The sequence below is a fragment of the Capra hircus genome, chromosome 13 (assembly GCF_001704415.2).
Source record: "Capra hircus breed San Clemente chromosome 13, ASM170441v1, whole genome shotgun sequence".
NCBI classification, from domain to species: domain Eukaryota; kingdom Metazoa; phylum Chordata; class Mammalia; order Artiodactyla; family Bovidae; genus Capra; species Capra hircus.
In genome coordinates, this window is record NC_030820.1 from 55,588,826 (window position 1) to 55,608,690 (window position 19,865).

Genomic DNA, 19,865 nt, shown 5'->3' on the forward strand with positions numbered 1-19,865 from the left:
ACATTCTAATCAACGATTTCTGGGCTATCATGTTCGAAAGCTGGATTAATTTCTTTCAGCACGAGAGCTCCAAAGAATGGCAAGAAAGATGTCAGGTTCTCTTAGCTTGAAGTGGCAGGACCTGAGGTAAGAGCACCTGGATCCATAGCCTAGTTGTGACTTTTATTTAAGAAGTGTCTGCAAGCAGGTGACTCAACCTCCTGGCCAGCAGTTCATTCGCCTGCAAAAACGTTTATGGAAAGCACCGCTGGTTCACGTAAGCACACAAACACACGCATACACACACACTGCCTCTTTCTCACACATACCCCTCTCACAGATGTAAGCTGTGGGCACTGTAACATGTGAATTCTAGATGTTTCTTTTTTTAATAACAAACTCTGCAAGGTTTTGAGAAAAAGAAAAAAAGGTGGTGACACTGTCTCTGCCCCACCTGGCTTGTCACCAGCAGTAAAAGGGCAAAGGAACAGCTTCAGATGCCAATTCATGGGGTACAGAGGCAGCTGCAAACAGACACAGCAGAGCAGGAGAAGAGAGGCATTTCTCACACACACTCAGGGCCACGTCCCTGCTCTTTGCACCTTCTCATGTCATTTCATCTTCACCAGCATCTCAGGCACTAGTGGTAAAGAATCCACCTGCCAGAGTAGCAGACGAGGGAGGTGTGGGTTCAATTCCGGGGTCGGGAAAATTCTTGGAGGAGGAAATGACAACCCATGCCAGTATTCTTGCCTGGAGAATTCCCCATGGACAAAGGAGCCTGGCAGGCTACACAGCCCAGAGAGTCGGACGTGACTGAAGTATGTGTATCATCATCTTTGCCATCATTTTAGGAACAAAGTGCATCACTGTTCCCTTTACAGAGATGAGAAAACAAAGGCTCTGAATCTTCCAGCAATTTTCCCTCCGTCTGACAGCTAACAAGAAGCATGAGGACACTTGAGCTTCTCTCTGATTCCACTCCAATCTGATTTAAGAGCCACACTTGCTTTTGGAAGACGCCCAGAGAAGGAGCAGGCAGGGTGTTCCGTGATACACGGCACTTGGAAGATAAATATCGACTGGGTTGCAATGACTCTCCTCACAGCCCCTCCCCCAATATATAGCTTTTTGCTTTTAACTTTTTCTCTCTTCTACCTGAAAAAAAAAAAAAAAAAGGACATTGGCATATCACTTGAAAAGCGTACAAATGACTCTTGCAAGCATAATAACACCACTGATCAGTAGGCTTGGAGACGAGGCATGCGCTGGGGATGAAATGATTTTTTCTCCCAAAGGGACAGCACACTTAGCAATAAAGTGCCCATTAGCAAACCCTGCCCAGCGGTGAAAAAGCAGGCTCTCACCACACGACGAGTGAGGGAGTGCGTGGAGCTCTCGGTTGGAATGCAGAATTATTTTATTATGAAAAGACACTTGAAGTGAAATTTTGCTGAGAGAAGGGCTTACTTGGGAAGGAGAGAAGCACTTTGCACTTAAGATTTCTTTATCGCTATATGACTGAACTCGAAACATTACCCAAAATGTCATTATAGACTTTGCATTTCAGGGGGTCAGGAGTGAGCTATAAAAATTGACTTCATGCAGGCTGCAACTTGATAATCACCCTCTAAATGGATAACCAGTTTCTTTCATCATTCCTAGTGGCAGCTTAAAAATTAACACTCTGTAGAGTTCCAGATGTTCAAAAGAAATAGAAAGTGGAGTCTTCCTTCTATTCTTTCAAACCCTTCATCCCCCAGAAAGTAAGGAGACTTCTGTATGGCTTTCAGTTCCTGCCCTTTCTCCTCTAGTGACACACGGCCCTGTGTGCTGGTGGGCAGGCAGTGGGTGTGCTCCCCTCCCCAGCGCTGTCCCCCACACTGCATGCCCCTGTGATGGGGAGGGGTCTTGGCTGCCAACACAGGCATCTCTCTGACTCCCTAGAGTTACTTGGGGTGAGGGGGTTCCTGCAAGGCTGTTGGGAGTCCACAGGCCTGAGGGCCATGCTAGAGAACCAAGCTCAGGAATGCAAAGGGAGCTGAGGGTGGCCCAGCCATCCCACAGGCATGGTGCTCTGTCCCCATCTTAACCAGATAAATTTTAAGTTCCATATTGCATTGAGTTGATTCCTGGCCCCGGGTTTGGGTCTCAACACTCCCTGTCATAGACTGTGGGGAGCCAGGGACTGGCCCCACCCCCTACAAGAGGCACAGGGTAGATCCCAGCCACCAGAGGACACTGTTTCACTCCTGGTCAGCCTCAAGTGGGACAAGTGACAAGTAAACCACCTTCCAGTTCTTAGGACACTTCATCGTCCTGCCTGCTTGGGACCTTCACGATCTGGTCCTCTCCCCCACATGATATCTCCCTGTGTTTACCTGGCTGAGTCCTATTGGCCCTTTAGAGATCAGCTCAGATGGCTCTTCTTGGCCTCCCAGGACCCCTGGGCCATGTCTACCCACCCACTCTCCTGGCACCCCCTACACTTCTTCTGCAGAACTGACCACAGAGGCAATTCTGTGCTTGTACACTTGGCTGTGAACTTTCCATCTTCCCAGTTAATAAAGTTCATGCAAGCTGAGGCCATGACCTGCTTACTTTGCATCCCAGAGTTCAGCTCACTACTTTCCCTTCATAGGCTCTGGACCCCTAAAGAGGGATGCAAATCTGGGCTCCACCAGGCAACCACATTTGAGGGATTACACCACATCAAGACAAGATCCCCTTCCTGGGGCTGGGGGGAGGGGAGCAAAGCACAGAGAATCAGTATAGGTCATTGCTGATTATTCACTGCTGGTCAAAAGGCTGCAAGTGGGTACAGTAACTGGGCTAGTTTGTTGTTGTGTTACATACCTAGTTATCTAGTTTATCCATCCATCTATCTCTCTATCATTTATCTATTTAGCTATCTATCATACGTACACACAGACTAAAATCTATTAATAATGAAAGATAATCATGTAAGGTTTGAGTTCACACAATTACAAAGTTAAAACGATGATGAGAGTGAAGCAGCCACCGAGCATGGGGGAGCGTGATCACCAATCACTTTTCATTCCCCAAATCCACCTCCTCACCAATGGATTACGTCAGGGCATCACACCAGCAGTGCCTTCAGATTCCCATGTGGGAAATATCACTGCCCATTGGTTTAGACCGAGCGTCTGTCTTCATAACTGGATTGCACTCCTAATTGAAAATGAAAGGATGATGATGCCTCTGTTTCTATGCACTGCTGTGAGGAGAGGAAGAGCGCTGTAGAGACACATTAATATCAGGGAGAAGAAGTGAAGTGAACTTGGAGGAATAATATGAACAACAACCCCCTGCTCTTAGTCTTTTCCAGGTGAATGTCTATAAATGCTTTACTCATTTGATGTAATCTTCTGACATCTCTAGAAGAAAGTATTATAGATAGCCATTTTATGAAAGAAGAAGCCAGGATACAAAAAGGATAAGGGGTTTACCCAGATCATGCATTTGGAAACATCGAGCCTGGATTTGCGCCTGAAGTCTGGCCCGAATCCCTGCCCTGGAATGTACTGCCCGTGGCTTCTCCTCTAGCAGGAGCCCCTCGACACAGAGATGTGAAGGCTGCAGGCTGCAGCCTTACGATTCTTGGCTTATTTAGAGGAGCTCCGCTAACCAGGAAAGGCAGAGCTCTCTGTCTACCAGGTTAAGGATGAGAGCGCCATGGAGTATGCATCCCAGTAGGTCTCCCAATTCTATCACGCACCAGAATCACCTGGGGACAGGTAAAGCACAATGGCTAGGGCCCACCCTCAGCATTTAGGTTTCAGGAGCTGGGATGGAGGCTTAGCCCTGGCATTCCCAGTAGACTTCCCAGGTGATGCTGCTGGTCTGGGGACCACATCTGGAGGACCACTGTTCTCTCCTATAGAGAATTAAAGATTCAGGGGGTTACAGAATGGATCCCGAAAGATTTGGACATGGCTCACTTGCAACATAAGCTTAGACCACTCAAGACAAGCTGGGAAGGGTGGCCAAATCTCCTTATTGGTATCTCTCTCCGCTCCTCTCCCCACCTCACCTCCTACATCCTATGGAGATAAACTGTGGTGAGGGGAGGAGTGAACTGATAGAAGGGGCCACAGGAATTTACATAATTTTGGAACATATGAAACGTTTGTCAGAGGCTTGCTTTCTGGCTCAGGCCTGTGTAGGACATCACTCCATCCCTAAGGTACAAGGCATCATATGGTAGTAACACCAGCTCAGAAGCCAGTGGCCAAATGGTCTCCATCTTAACTGCCGAGCCCCAAGGCCCATGGGCTACAGCTGCCAGAAGGATGCAGCGCTATGCACAACCCCCTCCACCCTGCAATCTCAGTTTTGCTCATTGCATTTTGTGTGTGTTCCATTGATGCAAGACTCCCAGTTAGAAAAGTGGCTTCCTCCTCTGTTCCTTAATCATCATGATCAAAAGCGACCCTATTTGGGTCCCCAAGCCTATCTGTTTGTAGGCAAGAATATGACCTAGAAAATAGTTTTCACGAACAACAGAAGGGTTTGTTTTCACACTTTTAAAAAAGATGGCTCTTGTTCAGACTTGTCTTGCCATAACAGACTGCTGCAGCAATGAGCAGTAATTTCTTTGTCCTGTTGAGCATAGAAAGGACCCAAAAAACAAATACCGTGGGGGCAATCGTGACTCTCCTTTGGAAGGTGTTATGCTATTTTCTCATGAATTAATCCACACCTTTACGGAGCATGTACTATCTAAACAGACAAATGGGATTTATGAAGAAGTTGAGGGTGAGACATCCCTCCACAAATGCATACGGAGACGCAGGCTCCTCTCAACTCTTCTGTTCTTTTATTTTTATCGATGCTGAATGTATGAAAGAAAACCAAACTGTCCCCAGTAGCATGGATTCAGGGCTTCTCAAGGCAAATAATAAACCCTACCAATACCCTCAAATATTTGAAGTTGGCTCAGTAAATATGGCGTTCAATGCCAACAGCTTCTGGAAGCAGCTTAGAGTACAGACGAAGAATTCCAGAGGGAGAGCACATGGGCCTTTCAACACAACTGCAGACTCAGAGTTACCGTCAGAAACCAGAGAGGGTGAGCCCAAACCTGAGATGAGAATCCTTCTATTACTAAAACAATGCATACACATGGAATCATGCGTCCCCAGTGGCTCAGCAGTAAAGAATCCACCTGCAATGAAGGAGACGCAGGTTCGATCCCTGGGTCCGGAAGATGCCCTGGAGGACGGCATGACAACCCACTCCAGTATTCTTGCCTGGAGAATCCCACGGACAGAGAAGCCTGCCAGGCTACAGTCCGTGGGGTCGCAAAGAGTCGGACACAACTGACGTGACGTAGCACGCACGCATATCTACAAAGACAGTACAGACGACCCTGCATGCAGGGCAATAGAGGAGACACAGACACAGAGAGCAGACTTTTGTGCACAGTGGGGGAAGGAGAGGGTGGGCTGACTTGAGAGAATAGCATTGAAATATACACTTTACCGTACGTAAGGTAAGTAGCCAGTGGGAGTTCTATGCATGGCACAGGGAACCTCAAGTCGATGCTCTGTAACACCCTAGAGGCAGAGGGTGGGAGAGGGAGGGAGGTGGGAGAGGGGTTCAAGAGGGAGGGGACACATGTATACCTAGTGTTCATGTTGATGTGTGGCAGAAACCAACACATTATTGTAATGTGTTGTAACTCTAATTAAAAATAAATAAAAAGATTAAAAATAAAGAACCCTCACACGCTCCCACTTTGGGGGCAGCCTATCGCTTGTTAAGCTGCTGCTGACAGCTAGAAAAGCCTCTTTCTTATGGAGCTGGATTCCTCCTCTGTGGCAAGGCCACCATCGACCACAGTTCTGGCTTCAGGAGCCGCAGGGGAAATAAATAGCCCTTCCCTTCAAATCAGAGTCTCCCGGAGGCTGAAGGAAGCTCTTCTGCTCCACGGCTTCACCTGGTTCACGGTCAGCAGGTGCTCAGCCATATTTGACTCACTCCCTCGCCCAGCAAGCATGGGGGTCCAGCCTTGCCCAGGCTCCAGAATAGGTGCTGGGGTGGGACGGCCAAGGAGAGAGGCCTGCACAGCCCTCCAGAAGCTTCTGAAGCAGCAGAGGGAACCATGAGATCTTGCCCCTTGTACTATAGTTCCCAGTCCCACGGATTTACCCAGGGAACTTGTACACTAAGGAAGGGAGAAGACTCATCTACATCTTTATTCTTAAAGTACTTCCAAGGAGCATTCTGCAGGACCCGAAATCCTAAGTGATGCTCTCAAACAAGAGTCCTATGGCAGAAACTGCCACCACACTTGCCTTTGGAAAATGACAGCACACGTGTTACGAATTCTGCATGTTAGATCGTGCAGCACAAAATAGACTCGACTCTATTTAAATCAGCATTTCCCTGACCTACCTGAACCACAGAATACTCTCTTTTCAGAGAAGCTTCCTGTGTTATCATTCACATACTTGGATTCCTTGAAACATTCCTGATCTGCTTCATCTCTTAAAAACGAAAGATGAAATTAAAGCCCACGTAGGCAGTTTTCCTGCCTGATCCTTTGAGTGGAGGATACAGCCAGCCATGTACTAGAGCCAGGGCCAGCATGAAGGGCAGGAAATGAATGGCAGAACCTCTGACCAGACCCTGAAGAGTCTCCAGGAGGCAACAGGAGAAGGGGCAGGCCCACTGGGCCCTTCTGTCCTCGAGATTTGGCTCAGAGGAGCTGGTGCCACCATCTGCTGAGACAAACCAGCCACCTGTATGTGACTGTCCCCAGCGATGCCTTTGGCAGTGGAACTTGCTTGGCCCGACTCTCGCTAGAATAACATCCTGCAGGAATGAGAATCACTTCTCGCCAGCACCACTGTCAGCACACTGCGCCAGGCCCAGCCTCACCAGCAATCTGTGAAACCAAGATTGGGGAGCGAGAGACAGACTAATGTATTAGTCAGGGCCCTTTTGGTTGAATGTGACACAAACCGGATGCAAATCAGAAACAAGAACATCAAAGGTTCCCGTGACCAGGCAACTTGGGAGGCTCAGAGGCTAGGAGTCGCTGTCAGTGCATGTCCATCTCCTTGGTCTTTGACCTGAGGCCAGTTTCAGGGGTGAGGGGTATGCTAAGAGGGCCCCCAGCAGCTCTGGGCTCACCCTCACTAGCTCCCATTCGGCAAATAGCAGAGCCTTTCCCAAGGGTCCCAGCACAAGTTCCAGGGCTCACTGACTGCTGAGTCTCAAGCTCCTCCTTGGACAAATGTAGCCAGAGTGAGGAACACTACTGGCCTAGCTGGGGCCAGGTGCTCTCTCTGTGCCTGGAGCCAGGTGAGCCTCCACCCAGACCACACAGACTAAGAGGGGGAGCAGGGCAGTCCTGACACGGGTGCTGGGCAAGCACGACAGCACTGTTACCATTGGGCGGAGAGGACACACACAGGCCAGGTACCGGAGGCAGAGTTGCAGCAAGTCTGAGCCTGCCCTCACCTTCCTTGAGCTTATATCCCACTCAGGAGACTGGTGGTAGGTAAAGGACCCATCCAACAGGACACCTTCCAACGGGGAGAATTGCTATGAAGAAGATTAAACCGGTAACTGGACTGTTGGTGAGAGGCAGGTGGCAGTGGAAGGGTCTTCAGTGGACAGGCAGGCAGGAGGAGCTGGTGTTTGATGGAGGAGCCAGAGCACGAGGGCTGGAATAGACAGTCAGGCACCTGCAGCTCTACACAGGGCAGTGGGCCCCAGGAGGATGCCCCGAGTCCCCCCAAACCTGGAGGAAGGGCAGCAGGTCTGGGCAGGTTGGGTCAGTTCCCGGAGCCCACCTGCCAGGGAATCTGCCCCCAAGAAAATCAGGGCTGCAGCTGTTTCTGGCCAGCATCCATCTCCCTCTTGATCCTTTAGCCAAAGGCAGGCATGACCATGCTGCAGTTGGCCGTGAAGGATCTTCACTAACCAGCCTCCACCCTGAGTGACGGCTTCCATTCCAGACAGATAAGCATGGAGCTCGGCTCTTTCCCAGACAGCCTCCCACTGCAAGGCGACACCGGCACATTAAGGCCCGTGATGCATGGCACCCAGCCTGCTTATAGTTCCTTCATGGCCTCGTCAGCTGCAACTGGACGATTACAAAGCCTTCTCCGGTTTTTAAAAAACAGTGATTTATTGACCCTCTTCAACCCTTCCTCTCTGAGTGTGTGTATTACATGGGCATGCTTGGCTATAATTAAGTTCCTAGATTGCTGTCAAGCCAATTGCTTTACCCATCCAATCTGTAATAACGCATTTTATTGTCTCTTCTTATTTTTTAATTAAGATAGAAGTAGATACATTCCATGAGATCAAGAATGGAAATAAAACAGGCTCCTTTTCAATCTCAAGTCAGTCAGCTCCAGTTGGTTGACTTCCCATCCTATCTCCCTGCCCCTTGTTCTGCTGCCGGGAGTGGGAGGTCGGAAGGAGATCAGGGATATCCAGGGACTTCAGAACCCATAGGGCCACTGGAGGTGAGGTTTCGGGGCAAACCATATAGAAGACCCTGGGAGCCCATGCTCTTCCTCCTCCCTGTTATCCTCACGGAGCCTTTGTCTCCCTCTCAGCCTCACATTTCACCTTCTAGCATCATAGCCACTGGAGGCACAAGGCTCCAAAAGGGGGAGAAAAGAAGCCTGTCCCATTCTACATGCATGTACAATAAGTGCCTTCATTCACCTGGCCTGTGTCCCAGGACACAAGACTCCCAGGGCTAATGCTGGATGCATATGTGCTAAGTTGCTTCAGTTGTGTCCAACTCTGTGCGACCCCAAGGATTGTAGCCTGCCAAGCTTCTCTATCCATGGGATTTCCCAGGCAAGAATACTGGAGTAGGTTGCCGTTTCCTTCTCCAGGGATCTTCCTAAACCAGGGATCGAACCCACGCCTCTTACATATCCTACAGGAGGCGGGCAGGTTGGTTCTCTACCACTAACGCTACCTGGGAAGCCCCTAATGCTGATTAAGTCAAGTAAACCAGTATGAGTGGGTCATCCTGATACACACGCACACCTGCATGTGTGTGTGTGTGTGTGTGTGTGTGTGTGTGTGTGTGTGTGTGACAGAGAGAGAGAGAGATATCCTCAGGTAGAAAGTCCAGACCTCCAGGGTACATAGGACAGGAGATGCGGTTCTATTTTAACCCAAATGGTCCACGATGTGAAAGAACTGAAGCCTTTCACATGCTCATCATGACAGAACTCCTCAAAACAATTCCAAAGAAGGACTGCAGAGCCTGAGAAAACCTCTCCATTATGTTCTTAGCCAAGACAATGAAGCACAGAGAGGTGTGAGCTTGTAGACCTTTTCTCATATTTTCAAAAAGGTATTTGGAGCTGAACCTATGTGTCTGTGTACTAACGACAGGAGTCAGTGGACGAGTTTCTCTGCTCTAAGTCAATCCTCATTCCTATTTAGGAACCATCTTTCCTTGCAGATGTGGGCAATTTAAAGGATCCATCAGGTTTTGTTTGGTCAAAGCAAAGGCATCTTCTTGTCTATCTACTTTTTCTTCTGATATAGAAAGTTCCCTGAATCCCCAGCCGTATTTTCAGGCTGAATAGATCCTGCTCTTAGAATTGAAAGTCTCGGGTACCAGGTAAGAAAGGTTCATGTCCATTGAGTCAGTGATGGAATCTAACCATCTCATCCTCTGTTGTCCCCTTTTATTTTTTATACTCATGGTTCATTGACAAAGTCTGTTCTTATAATCAGAAAAGGGACGCACAAGATCCTTGGGGTAAGTTCCCGTCCCCTTTTCCAGGTTTTTTGGAAGCAGAGCATCACTTGGACCTGAACAGGAATGTCCTGTACAAGCATGTGACCGCTAACCCCTGGGGCCCCTTGTGGGCAGCAGAGCGCAGGAGAGCACAGGTCACCACTGCGGCAGGGAAGATGAGCTAGTGCCAAGTATCCCATTAGCCTCAGAGAAACAAAGCAAAGCCCCCTAGTTTATAAACAGAAAATAAATGTCGGTTAGCCAACAGATATGCATTATTGTCCACCACCTTGATTAATTTCTGGAAATCTCTTCAGATATTTTCTGCTGTTTGAATTATGGGAATTCATTCTAAAGTCTTCAAATCTTGTTTTCTCTTTCCCCACCGCCTATCTTTATAGGTAATTTCTCTGACATGTGTCTTTGTGGACAATTCAAGTACTTCTTGGTATATTTCTATTCCCAAAGTCTTCAAAGGCCACCATTTCTTCTTATTTTTGTTCATGGCTCGTACCCTTTAGCATGCTGAGTTTTTGATGTCAGGTATCAATTTTTAACTTTTAATTCTGTCTCCAGGAAGTAATGTAAAGAGAAATATAAAGGTTAAAATAATACTTCTCATAAGCGTACAACTGCAAATTTCATGACTAAAAATGGAAAATTAATAGTACCTTTTCCTTTTAACTCTTAATGTGGGAACCGGTTCTTGGTTTCTGCATGTCACCAAGGTCCTTGTGGGAGAGAATTTCACAGTTTTATGGATTCGGTATCTGGGACAGGAGCCCTCCTCAGCTGGAGCACAACGATGCTACGTGAAAAACAGTCCTTTCCATGCAGTGCTTTCAAATGCACTCTGAACATCTGTTTTTCACCCTTTAAAGATTTCAGATTTTTAAATGTGGGACCAACTGTGGCCCAACTGTGGCCATGAAGGAGAGGACAGAAAGGTGAGTAAGGGAATTTTTATGGGTAATTTTTTTTTTGAGATATTGTATCAAAGACCCTCAGATGGAAGGATGAAGGGGCTGGGAGAAGCACCTTGGAGTCCCCATGTCTTTCTAGAGGTGTCAGGGTTCCATATAGGAATAGGCCCTGGGGCTGGAGCAGCAGAGACAGAGGGGAAGACCAGAGAAGGGGCAGGAGGTAGGAATACACAGGTGCCACCACTGAAGGAGCCCAAGGCTTCTCAGAACAGCGACGAGGAGATCTAATGGTGGGACACACACGTAGATGCTATCATGCAAAGCCCTCCAACCCCCAGACAAACAGAGCTCCTCTGACTGGGGTGGTGGGGTGGTGGCTGTGAACCACCAGATGTCACAACTAGGGCAGAGCAAAGAGTGAGTGAGCTCAGGGAAGGAAGCTCTGAGGAGGGAGACTCCCGGGAGGTGCAATAAACCACAGGGTCTCCAGGAAGGAGCCAGGAATCGAGCTGGTGTCCAGGTCATACTCCAAATCCTCAGAAGCCACTTGGGAGCACTGTGGACACTGCTGGCGGGAGGGGGTGGGGGCAGGTGAACAGCCCATGAGCTTTTGGACTCAGAGTAGAAACAGGAGGATGACAGTGATGACCACTGTTGTCCTGGTTGAACCTGGACACGTGATTTCAGAACTGCTCTGAGAGGTGGGACTTAAGATGACTCTCCCTACACAAGTGGGAAACTGAGGCTCAGAGAGAGTAGGACCTGCACCCGAATCACACAGGCAGTGAAGCCTGAGCGAGGATTCAAACCCACCTCTCTGGGACCCTCCAGAGCTCGCTCTCCATCTTCTCTTCCACATTCTACCTGGATGCAGCCCTGGATAAAAGGATGTAGATGTGAGAACAAGAGCCTCCTGCAAACTTGTTAACACTGTGTGAGTGGTTAACCCCATCCAGTGGGCAGACTGCTGCCACCATCGAGTGTTAAACAAGTGAGCACACATAGCGTCCTAATATAGACATCATCCACCAGCTTTGACAGTCACTCCCAAGCTGCGCTTAGGGTGCCTGGAGGTGTGTGTGTGTGGGGGGGGGTCATCCAAGAAAGCAGCAGAAAGCTCCTGGATTGAGCCTTTGATCTCAGCAGGTACACATCTGGGCTAAGCAGTGCCTGCTGGATTAACACAGATGAAGCTGAACACATGTGATGCCACCTTTGTTGCAGGTTATGATGAAGATTCACAGTCACCACCTGACTAGAGATGGACTATTAACCGATCCACTTCTCTGGGTGGGCTACTTGTTCTTGTGTGTAGTAATTCAGAGAAAATAGGGGCAGAGGAAAAAATAAGAAAAAAAAATATTTAGCTTTTATGTTTTGTTTTTAGTAGACTTTTAACAATCAACAAATCCAGCAACCAGGCATTGAAGAGAGGCTTATCCTTTTGGGTCAAAAGGCCTGGATCTGACCCATTTCTCCACCTGTGTAAACCCATGATTAGCATCCCTAAGCCTCAGTTTCCCAATCTCCAGACGTCCAGCCCATCTCTTGCTCCATATCTCACTGCACAGGTCCCCCCAAATCTAGCCAGACAGGTGCTGAAATAGCGGGGTCGCATGTTTACACAAGGGACAAATCATCAATCACGCGGACCTGATACCTGTGCCCGAGGATGCAGAAGGGATGGGGCTTCAAGTGAGCTCTGTTCTCATGGCCCCTGTCCCACCCACAAATCTGCATCCTTCCACTCTTCCGTTCTCCTTCTGTCCACATCTGTGGCTTCTCCAGCCTCCCCACCTCCCAAATCAACAAGTGGAAGACTGTTCAATGTCCCTCACTCTTGTGCCCACTTTTGTCCAGTCTCACTGACCAAGGTCCTCCTCCTACAGGCACTACAGCTGGTTGACCCATCACTTCTCAGTGACCTCTAGGGATGGCTTGGAGACAGCCAGTGGAGGGAGTGTTTACACTGGAAACTGGCAAACCCCAGCCCTCAGGTTTGTTGACCTTTCTTTTCAGAGAGCTGGATTACCAGCAGCCCCCTACACCCCCAAACAGCTTTCCAGGTGGTTCAGTGGTAAAGAATCCACCTGCCATGCAGGAGCTACAAGAGACCCGGGTTTGATCCCTGGGTCAAGAAGATCTCCTGGAGGAGGAAATGGCAACCCACTCTAATACTCTTGCTGGGAAATCCCATGGACACAGGAGCCTGGCGGGCTACAGTCCATAGGGTCACAAGGAGCTGGACATGACTACGCATGATCACACTTGCCCCGTACACCCCAACGGGACTATCTGAACTCAAGCAGTCATCATCTCTCACATGGACCACTGCTAGAGTTAGCCATCTCGGCTCCCATTCCTGCCCCTCCCCACACACTTTCTTTTCTGCAGCTGATGAGAATTTTAAACCTAATTTGTGCTGTAACTTCCTATTAAGTTTAGAAGGGAAAAAATCTAAACTCCTGCCTCGCCAACTACATCTGCAGCATGGGCCCATTTATCTTCCTTCCCTTGGTTCCCTGTGCTTGAACCACACTGGCCTCCATTCTGTGCTGGGCCATGACGAACATCTCCAGAACTCAGGACCTTTGCACATGCCCCACCCCTTCCTGGAACATGCTTCCCAGCACCTCGCCTGCAGGGCTCGAGTGCCAGGCCCTCACAAAGTTCTCCCTTGACCAGTGTTCTAGCGAATGACCACACACACACAGGACAGTTCACCTCTGTTTCTGCTGATTCGGGTTAATGTTACAGCACTTGCACAGGCTGTAACTCTATTTGCTCACATATTTGCTTATCTTCTGAAAACTCAGAAACAACTGTAAGCCCCCAAAGGAGAGGAGCTGTGTCTATTTTATTCTCGTGGGCATCACTATAGGCTGTCACCCCATCAACTCTCAAATCGATGTTTATTGAATGGATGAATGAAGGAGCATGTTCTCAGCAGATGTGAGAGACTAAGACTCCTGAATCTGGGGTCCAAGGCTTCAGGCAAGTTCTCAAGGATTCCTCTGAGGTCACGTGGAAAGTCCTGTGTGTCTGTGGATTTCATTCGTGATGGGGATCGGGGATTGCAATTATTCCCCATGAACGAGGAATTCCCAGTAAGTGCGGGTCATAAGCTTGCGTTGATTAAGTCCCTGCCCTTGTACACACCCTTTGTGTCTTTGTATTGTTCTCTGAAAACAGCAGGCTGCTGTGGAAACCATGAAGGTTTTACTGGATTGTCATTACCTTAGAATCTGTCCCCACCCTTGCGCTCAGCCGCCCCCTGGACCCTAAGCTCAGCCATGTACGCAGAAACGATCAACAGCTTCCAGCAAAGAGTTCCCTCCTTGTTTCCTCGGCAGCTTTCTACAAGTCAGCTGTGGGTTCTTTAGCTCTGCCTGTCTGTCTTCTGACACCTATAGTTGTGCAGAGACAGTGTGGGACTCCCAGGAGAAACTAGCTTCCGAAAGAACAGCTCAAGGCACGCACGTTCCTGTTGAAAGTTGACACAGCGCTGGCCTCGTGGTACATTTGGCAGGGCCAGAAAGGACCTGACATTCTGTGGCTGCCCTGGCTTCGGAGGGACACAGGGTGGGGCCCTGACATTCCAGGAGGCAACTAGGAGCCCAGGAGAGTGCAGCATAGCAACGGCAGCTGCTGGCCAGGCTCCGCAGCGCCTCTCCTCTCAGATCAATTCTTAACGCCCCGACTGATCTCAACTGGTTTCCTCACTGAAAAGCAGCAGGGCCAGAAGAAGTGGTAAACATTCCCCCAAATAAAAGAATACAGTGAGGCAATGTGAGCAGAGACACAAGAAAATGAAGAAAGGCTTTCTCTAAAAATCAGAACATGTTGATAACAATAGCAGATAATGGAATAGCATTATCTTCAGAATGCAAAGGCACCAAATAAATCTCCGTTGGGCAAAATGTCCCCACTGCGAGGGATGCGCACAGAACCTCCACACAGATTCTCCTCTGTTGTTCTGATCTCCTACCTCTGTGATTATGGAAACTGCAAAGACTTGGCTGGGGGTGGCAGAGACAGCACATCTATTAAAAACCTCTTTTTAAAAAATGAGAAAAAGTGAAAACAGGACCCATGAGGGACCGATTGCAGTAGAGTGCCTGACGTGGATGGAAGAAGAGAGAATGCATTTTGCCAAACACAGAACTCCTGACCTGTGGGCCCCTGGGGTCTAGTTGGGGTTCCTGTTGGATGAGGAAAATTGAGTTGCCTATCTAGAATGTTCTCCTTTGACACACGTTGGGTCAATTTTTCCTAGCAGGAACCATATTTTTGCAATAATGCATTTTGATTTTAATTTATCTTTGTGAAAATTGAATACACTTAAGTCCCGACCGCTCCCCCCTCCCCATTTTTGAATACTTGATGGGTGGGAGTGGAAACACCCTGCTATTTTAAAGCCCTTAGCAATTTTCTGAACCATCTTTGGGAGGGGAGACTGCTTTTTTATTTCAGACAAAAAATAAAACATTTCAATAAGCCCGTTGATTTTGTAAAGAAGAAGCCAAAATCCTCTTTAGGAATGGAGAGATTCCCAACAAGTAGATGTGAAATTGCCCTGCATGATAATGCAAGGAATAACATCATTCTGGGCAGAATTTACCTCTGACTTGATGGCCCATCCTGGGAGATGTGCCTTGGATTGTGTGTGTCTGTGTGTGTCTGTGTGTCTGTGTGTGTCTGTGTGTGGTAAAGGGATGGGGGTGCTTTTCTTTCTGTTGGTTCCAAAACACCCAAAATACTTCCACTGTTAGCAGGTTGGAAGAAGAAGCTCGGGACTGGTGGACTAGCTGCAAGTACATGGTTTCAGGTTGACAGTTAAAAAGAAGCCTGTCCAGTGGGGACCCACTCCCATAGCGGAACATGACTTGAAATTATAAACTTTGTTCAGCTTCTTCCTGTCCCTTCAAGCTTTCAGTGAAGTTTTGGTCAACATTAAAATAGTCTGATTTCAATCCCATTTTTGAGGAATTAGGGGGGAAGCTTAAACTACATGTAGAATAAAGACATACGGGGAGATCAGCAGCCTTCTGGAGAAGATAAATGCAAAGTGCTGATGACCAGGGGAAGGCCAGAGCATGGTTCTGAGAGTGGACATCACCTTGTAGAATTCACATCACCTACTCCCTTCTTTGCCTTCATTCTCCTGCCATCAGAACTTCTCTTTCTTGTCTGAACACTTCTGCAAGCCAGAATTAGCCAATCAGAATGCTGTATCCCCGTGCACTAGACTCAATCCTGGCCAATCAGAACCTTCCCTAGGACTTTCACTGAAACCATCCGATGTTGGCTGAGATGGTTGCTGTAGCGATGACGGAAACTTAGAGGGGTTGATGGTCTGCTCTGGTGCCACAAGGGGGAGTTCATCTGAGAATGAAGAAGGGCCAAGTTATTTATTCCTCTGGTCCCCTCTCTTCTCCAGTGCTGCAAGTTGGCCGCATCCTTCTTCTGAAGCCACCATTTCTGTTAGGTGACCACTCCATACAACATTGGCTCCAAATAGTCCTCTCTGGGATCCTATAACTGCTCCCTCCTCCTGCTCCTTCAGGTCCTAGGATGGAAGCAGTCCTCCCTGCTATCATCAGCCTGGGATTTCCTCAACATACTACCGTTGGGACAATTACTCTTTAGTACATTCTCCTGCTTGGCCATTTCTCTTATTCATATCCAGGGGAAGGTCAGGATCTTATAGCCAAACAGATTCATATTTTCTTGTCAGCTGGACAATAACAGGAGCTGTGAGACCCAAAGAATGGAGAAGGTTCTTGCCATTTCTGTTAAACTCATGATAAACACAAGTTATCAGGTCTAGTCTTTGCTCACAAAGCGTCGTGAATCCTGAGGTGTAGCCACATCTGTTTGGAGCTGCCTCTGAACTGTCCTCATCAGGATGCTGACCAAGGGCTTGATGTGCTGACTCTTGAAAACCAGGGCTGGGAAAGTGACAACGGTAAGACAGAGGAAGAGAAAGCCCCTCACTCATACCCTCACTCAGCAGCAATAATCTGGCATTTATCCATGAACAAAAGTGCCTTTGTGTGAGTTTTGGGATCCAGGCTGGAGATGATGAAACCTCAAGCAGTCCAAGAGCCTTTTGAGAATACAGGGCCAGGTAGCTGACTCTGACTGTGCTCTTGACTACAGACCCAGAAACAGCTCCATTCCCCTGAGGACTCAGCTACAGTCTGTTAGTCCTTGGTTCTGCCTTCAGCACTATATGCCAAGAAGCCTGGAAGAAGTCACATACACCTGTACATTGACTAAAAGAACCACAGTCTCATCTGAAGTGGCCAATAATCTGGCTCTGCCAGCCACACAGCAAGATCAAGAAGGATTTATCCCTGGGATGCAATGATGGTTCAACATATGCAATCTGGTAAGGTGACAGAATAAAGACCATATGATTATCTCAACAGATACTGATAAAGCATGTGACAAAGTTAAACAATTTTAAGGTCAAAAACTCTCAACACATTAGGTATAGAAAGAAAGGCATATATGAAAACACACTCCTGACAAAAGCTCTTCCTCTGAGATCAGGAAGACAAAAATGCCCACTCTCACTCCTTCTGTTCTACACAGAGCTGAAATTCTAGCCAGTGTAATTAGGCAAAAAAAATAAGTAAATAACGTATGTACAAATCATGAACTAAGAAGTTAATTTGCTTCTGTAGATGACCTGATCAAATATATAGAAAATCTCAAAGACTCCACATTCACACACCTTAAAAATCTGTTAGAACAATAAACAAATTCTGTAAAGTTGCAGTATACAAAATCAACATTAAAAAGTCAGTTGCATTTATATACACTAACAATAAACTATCTGTAAAAGAAAGGAAAAGAAAAGAAAACCCATTTATAGTAGGATCAAATGCAATCAAATAGGAATAAATTTAACCAAGGAAGTGAAAGATATGTACATTGAAAACTGTTAAGATATTGATAAAAGAAATTGAAAAAGACATAAATAAATGGAAAGATACATCCATTTTCATGGATTGGAAGAATTAATATTAAGTATTCACACCAAAGTCTTCAATAGACACATTACAATCCCTATCAAAATTCCAATGGCATTTTTCACAGAATAGGAAAAAAGTCCTAAAATTGTATGGAATCATAAAGAACAAAAAATGGCCCAGAAAATTCTTTAGGGAGAAGGAAAAAATCCTAAAGCATACACTTCTTGATTTTGAACTATAATACAAAGCTATAGTAATCAAAACAGTAAGGTACTGACAACAAAACCAGACACAAGAATCAATGGAACAGAATTGAGAACCCAGAAACAAATCCAGATCAGACAATTTGCCTATGGTAACACATCTGGTACTTGACAGAGCCAAGGTGCTCTGAGCTTCAACATCCACACTGGTAGTTTGCCTGCCTGGGTCAGGTCTCTGCTCTCTAAATGGACCCAGTAAGTGTAAGGTGCTAGCAGCTGAAAAAGACTTGATTCCTAACTCCTTTCAAATAGCCTCATTTAGCTAGGTTTGGGACCAGAGACAGTTTGCAGATGCCTGTAAACTATGGCCCATGGGCCAAGCTGGGTTCATTATCTGAATTTCAAAAAATAATTTACTGAAGTGAAAGCCATCTAATGTAAAATTAAACATCTGAAAATGAGCAATTCTGTAGCATTTAGAAAATCTGCAGGTTGTGCAGTGACTACTCCAGTTCCAAACATTTCTTTCCATCACTTCAAAGTAAAAACCCTACACCCACTAAGCAGTTTCTTCCCGTTCCATGCCTGTTTTTGTAAATAAAGTTTTACTGGCACACAGCCACACCCTCTCTTTATGTATCATCTATGGCTGGTTTTGTGTCATAATGGCAGAGTTGAGTTGATACAACAGAGATTTTATGGCCTGCCAAGACAAAAATATTTACTATCTGGTCCTTTACAAAAAGTGAGACCCTGAGAGGAACAATTTAGAGCAATCATTTAGATGGGGGTTGGTATCCTCTCTTCTCACTTAGCCACATGACCTTGGGAGCATTCCTTTACCTCTCTGAGCCTCCCTATCCTTTTATGTAAAACAGGCAACAAGCCTGTACTCTGCACGGAAAGCACCTTAGCACCTGCCTGGCATGAAGCAGGCAACCCCTGTCAGTCAACACTATTATCTTGGCATCCATACCCTTATTGAATCTTCCAAGCTCCCTCTGAGGCTAGTAAGGAGAGACCCTCCTCCCAACTTTACTGTTGGGGATGAGGGCTTGGAATGGATGAGGATTTGCTCAGGTTACAAACCAGTGACAGTACAGCAGAGAGTCTTGGGCTCATCCCCTCGCTGTCCACAAGCCTTCGTGCTCAGGGCCAGGGAGCAGAGAGAAAGAAAATCAAGCCCAAAGATCAAAACCCAAGGCCTCCCAGCAATTTCCCAGCTCTGGGAAGTGAGTAAGCACATTCAGGTATTGCAAAAAATGTGTCTTGTTTTCTGGAGTGGTTTCATCTCATATCCCAAATCCTGCGGATGTCACTTGCAGACTGTCCACTTTAAAGAACCCCTTGCTTCCTCGAGGTGGAGGCAATGAGGAAGCAGTGTGTTTCTACATCATCAGTGCCCTGGTCTCAGCAGACATTCCTTCCTCCATGGTCACATTTACAAATTAAACTCCTCCAGAAAACTGCCCCTCTCCACTGGCTCCAAGCTGAGCTGGCTCCTGCCCTGTTTGAAGTCTTCAAAGCCACTCTCAACACATCTTTATGTCCTCTCCCAGAGCCTTGATGTCTTCACAGGGCAGCTGCTCAGGTCTCGGGGCTGAAGCTGGCACTTTGTGTAGTTCAGGGAAAGGAGAATCCAGCTGACTCTGCAGAAAGCCATGGTATAGGTGGTTAGCACAGCAGTCAGAGCCCTGCTCCTCACCAGCAGACACAGGAAAGAGCAGCTGGGAGCTGGCAAGTTGATGCATGACAAGGTCTATTCTCATGGCATCTGGGCTATGGCGAGGGCTGGAGGTGACTCCATGGAATTTGACCTAAGAGCTGAGAAAACCACAGAGAGTCACTCCTGCCTCTGACTCTGCCCTTGCGGTGTCTGCACACAGGAAAACAGGAGCTGTAACATTTCTAAAGTTCTTCTAGCCAGAGGTACTGGGTTTTGATTTACACTCGACGAGCCTCTTGTCTTCTTGTCTGGGACCCACACAACTAAGCAGCTGGCTGGCTTGCTCTTGGAGTTGATTTA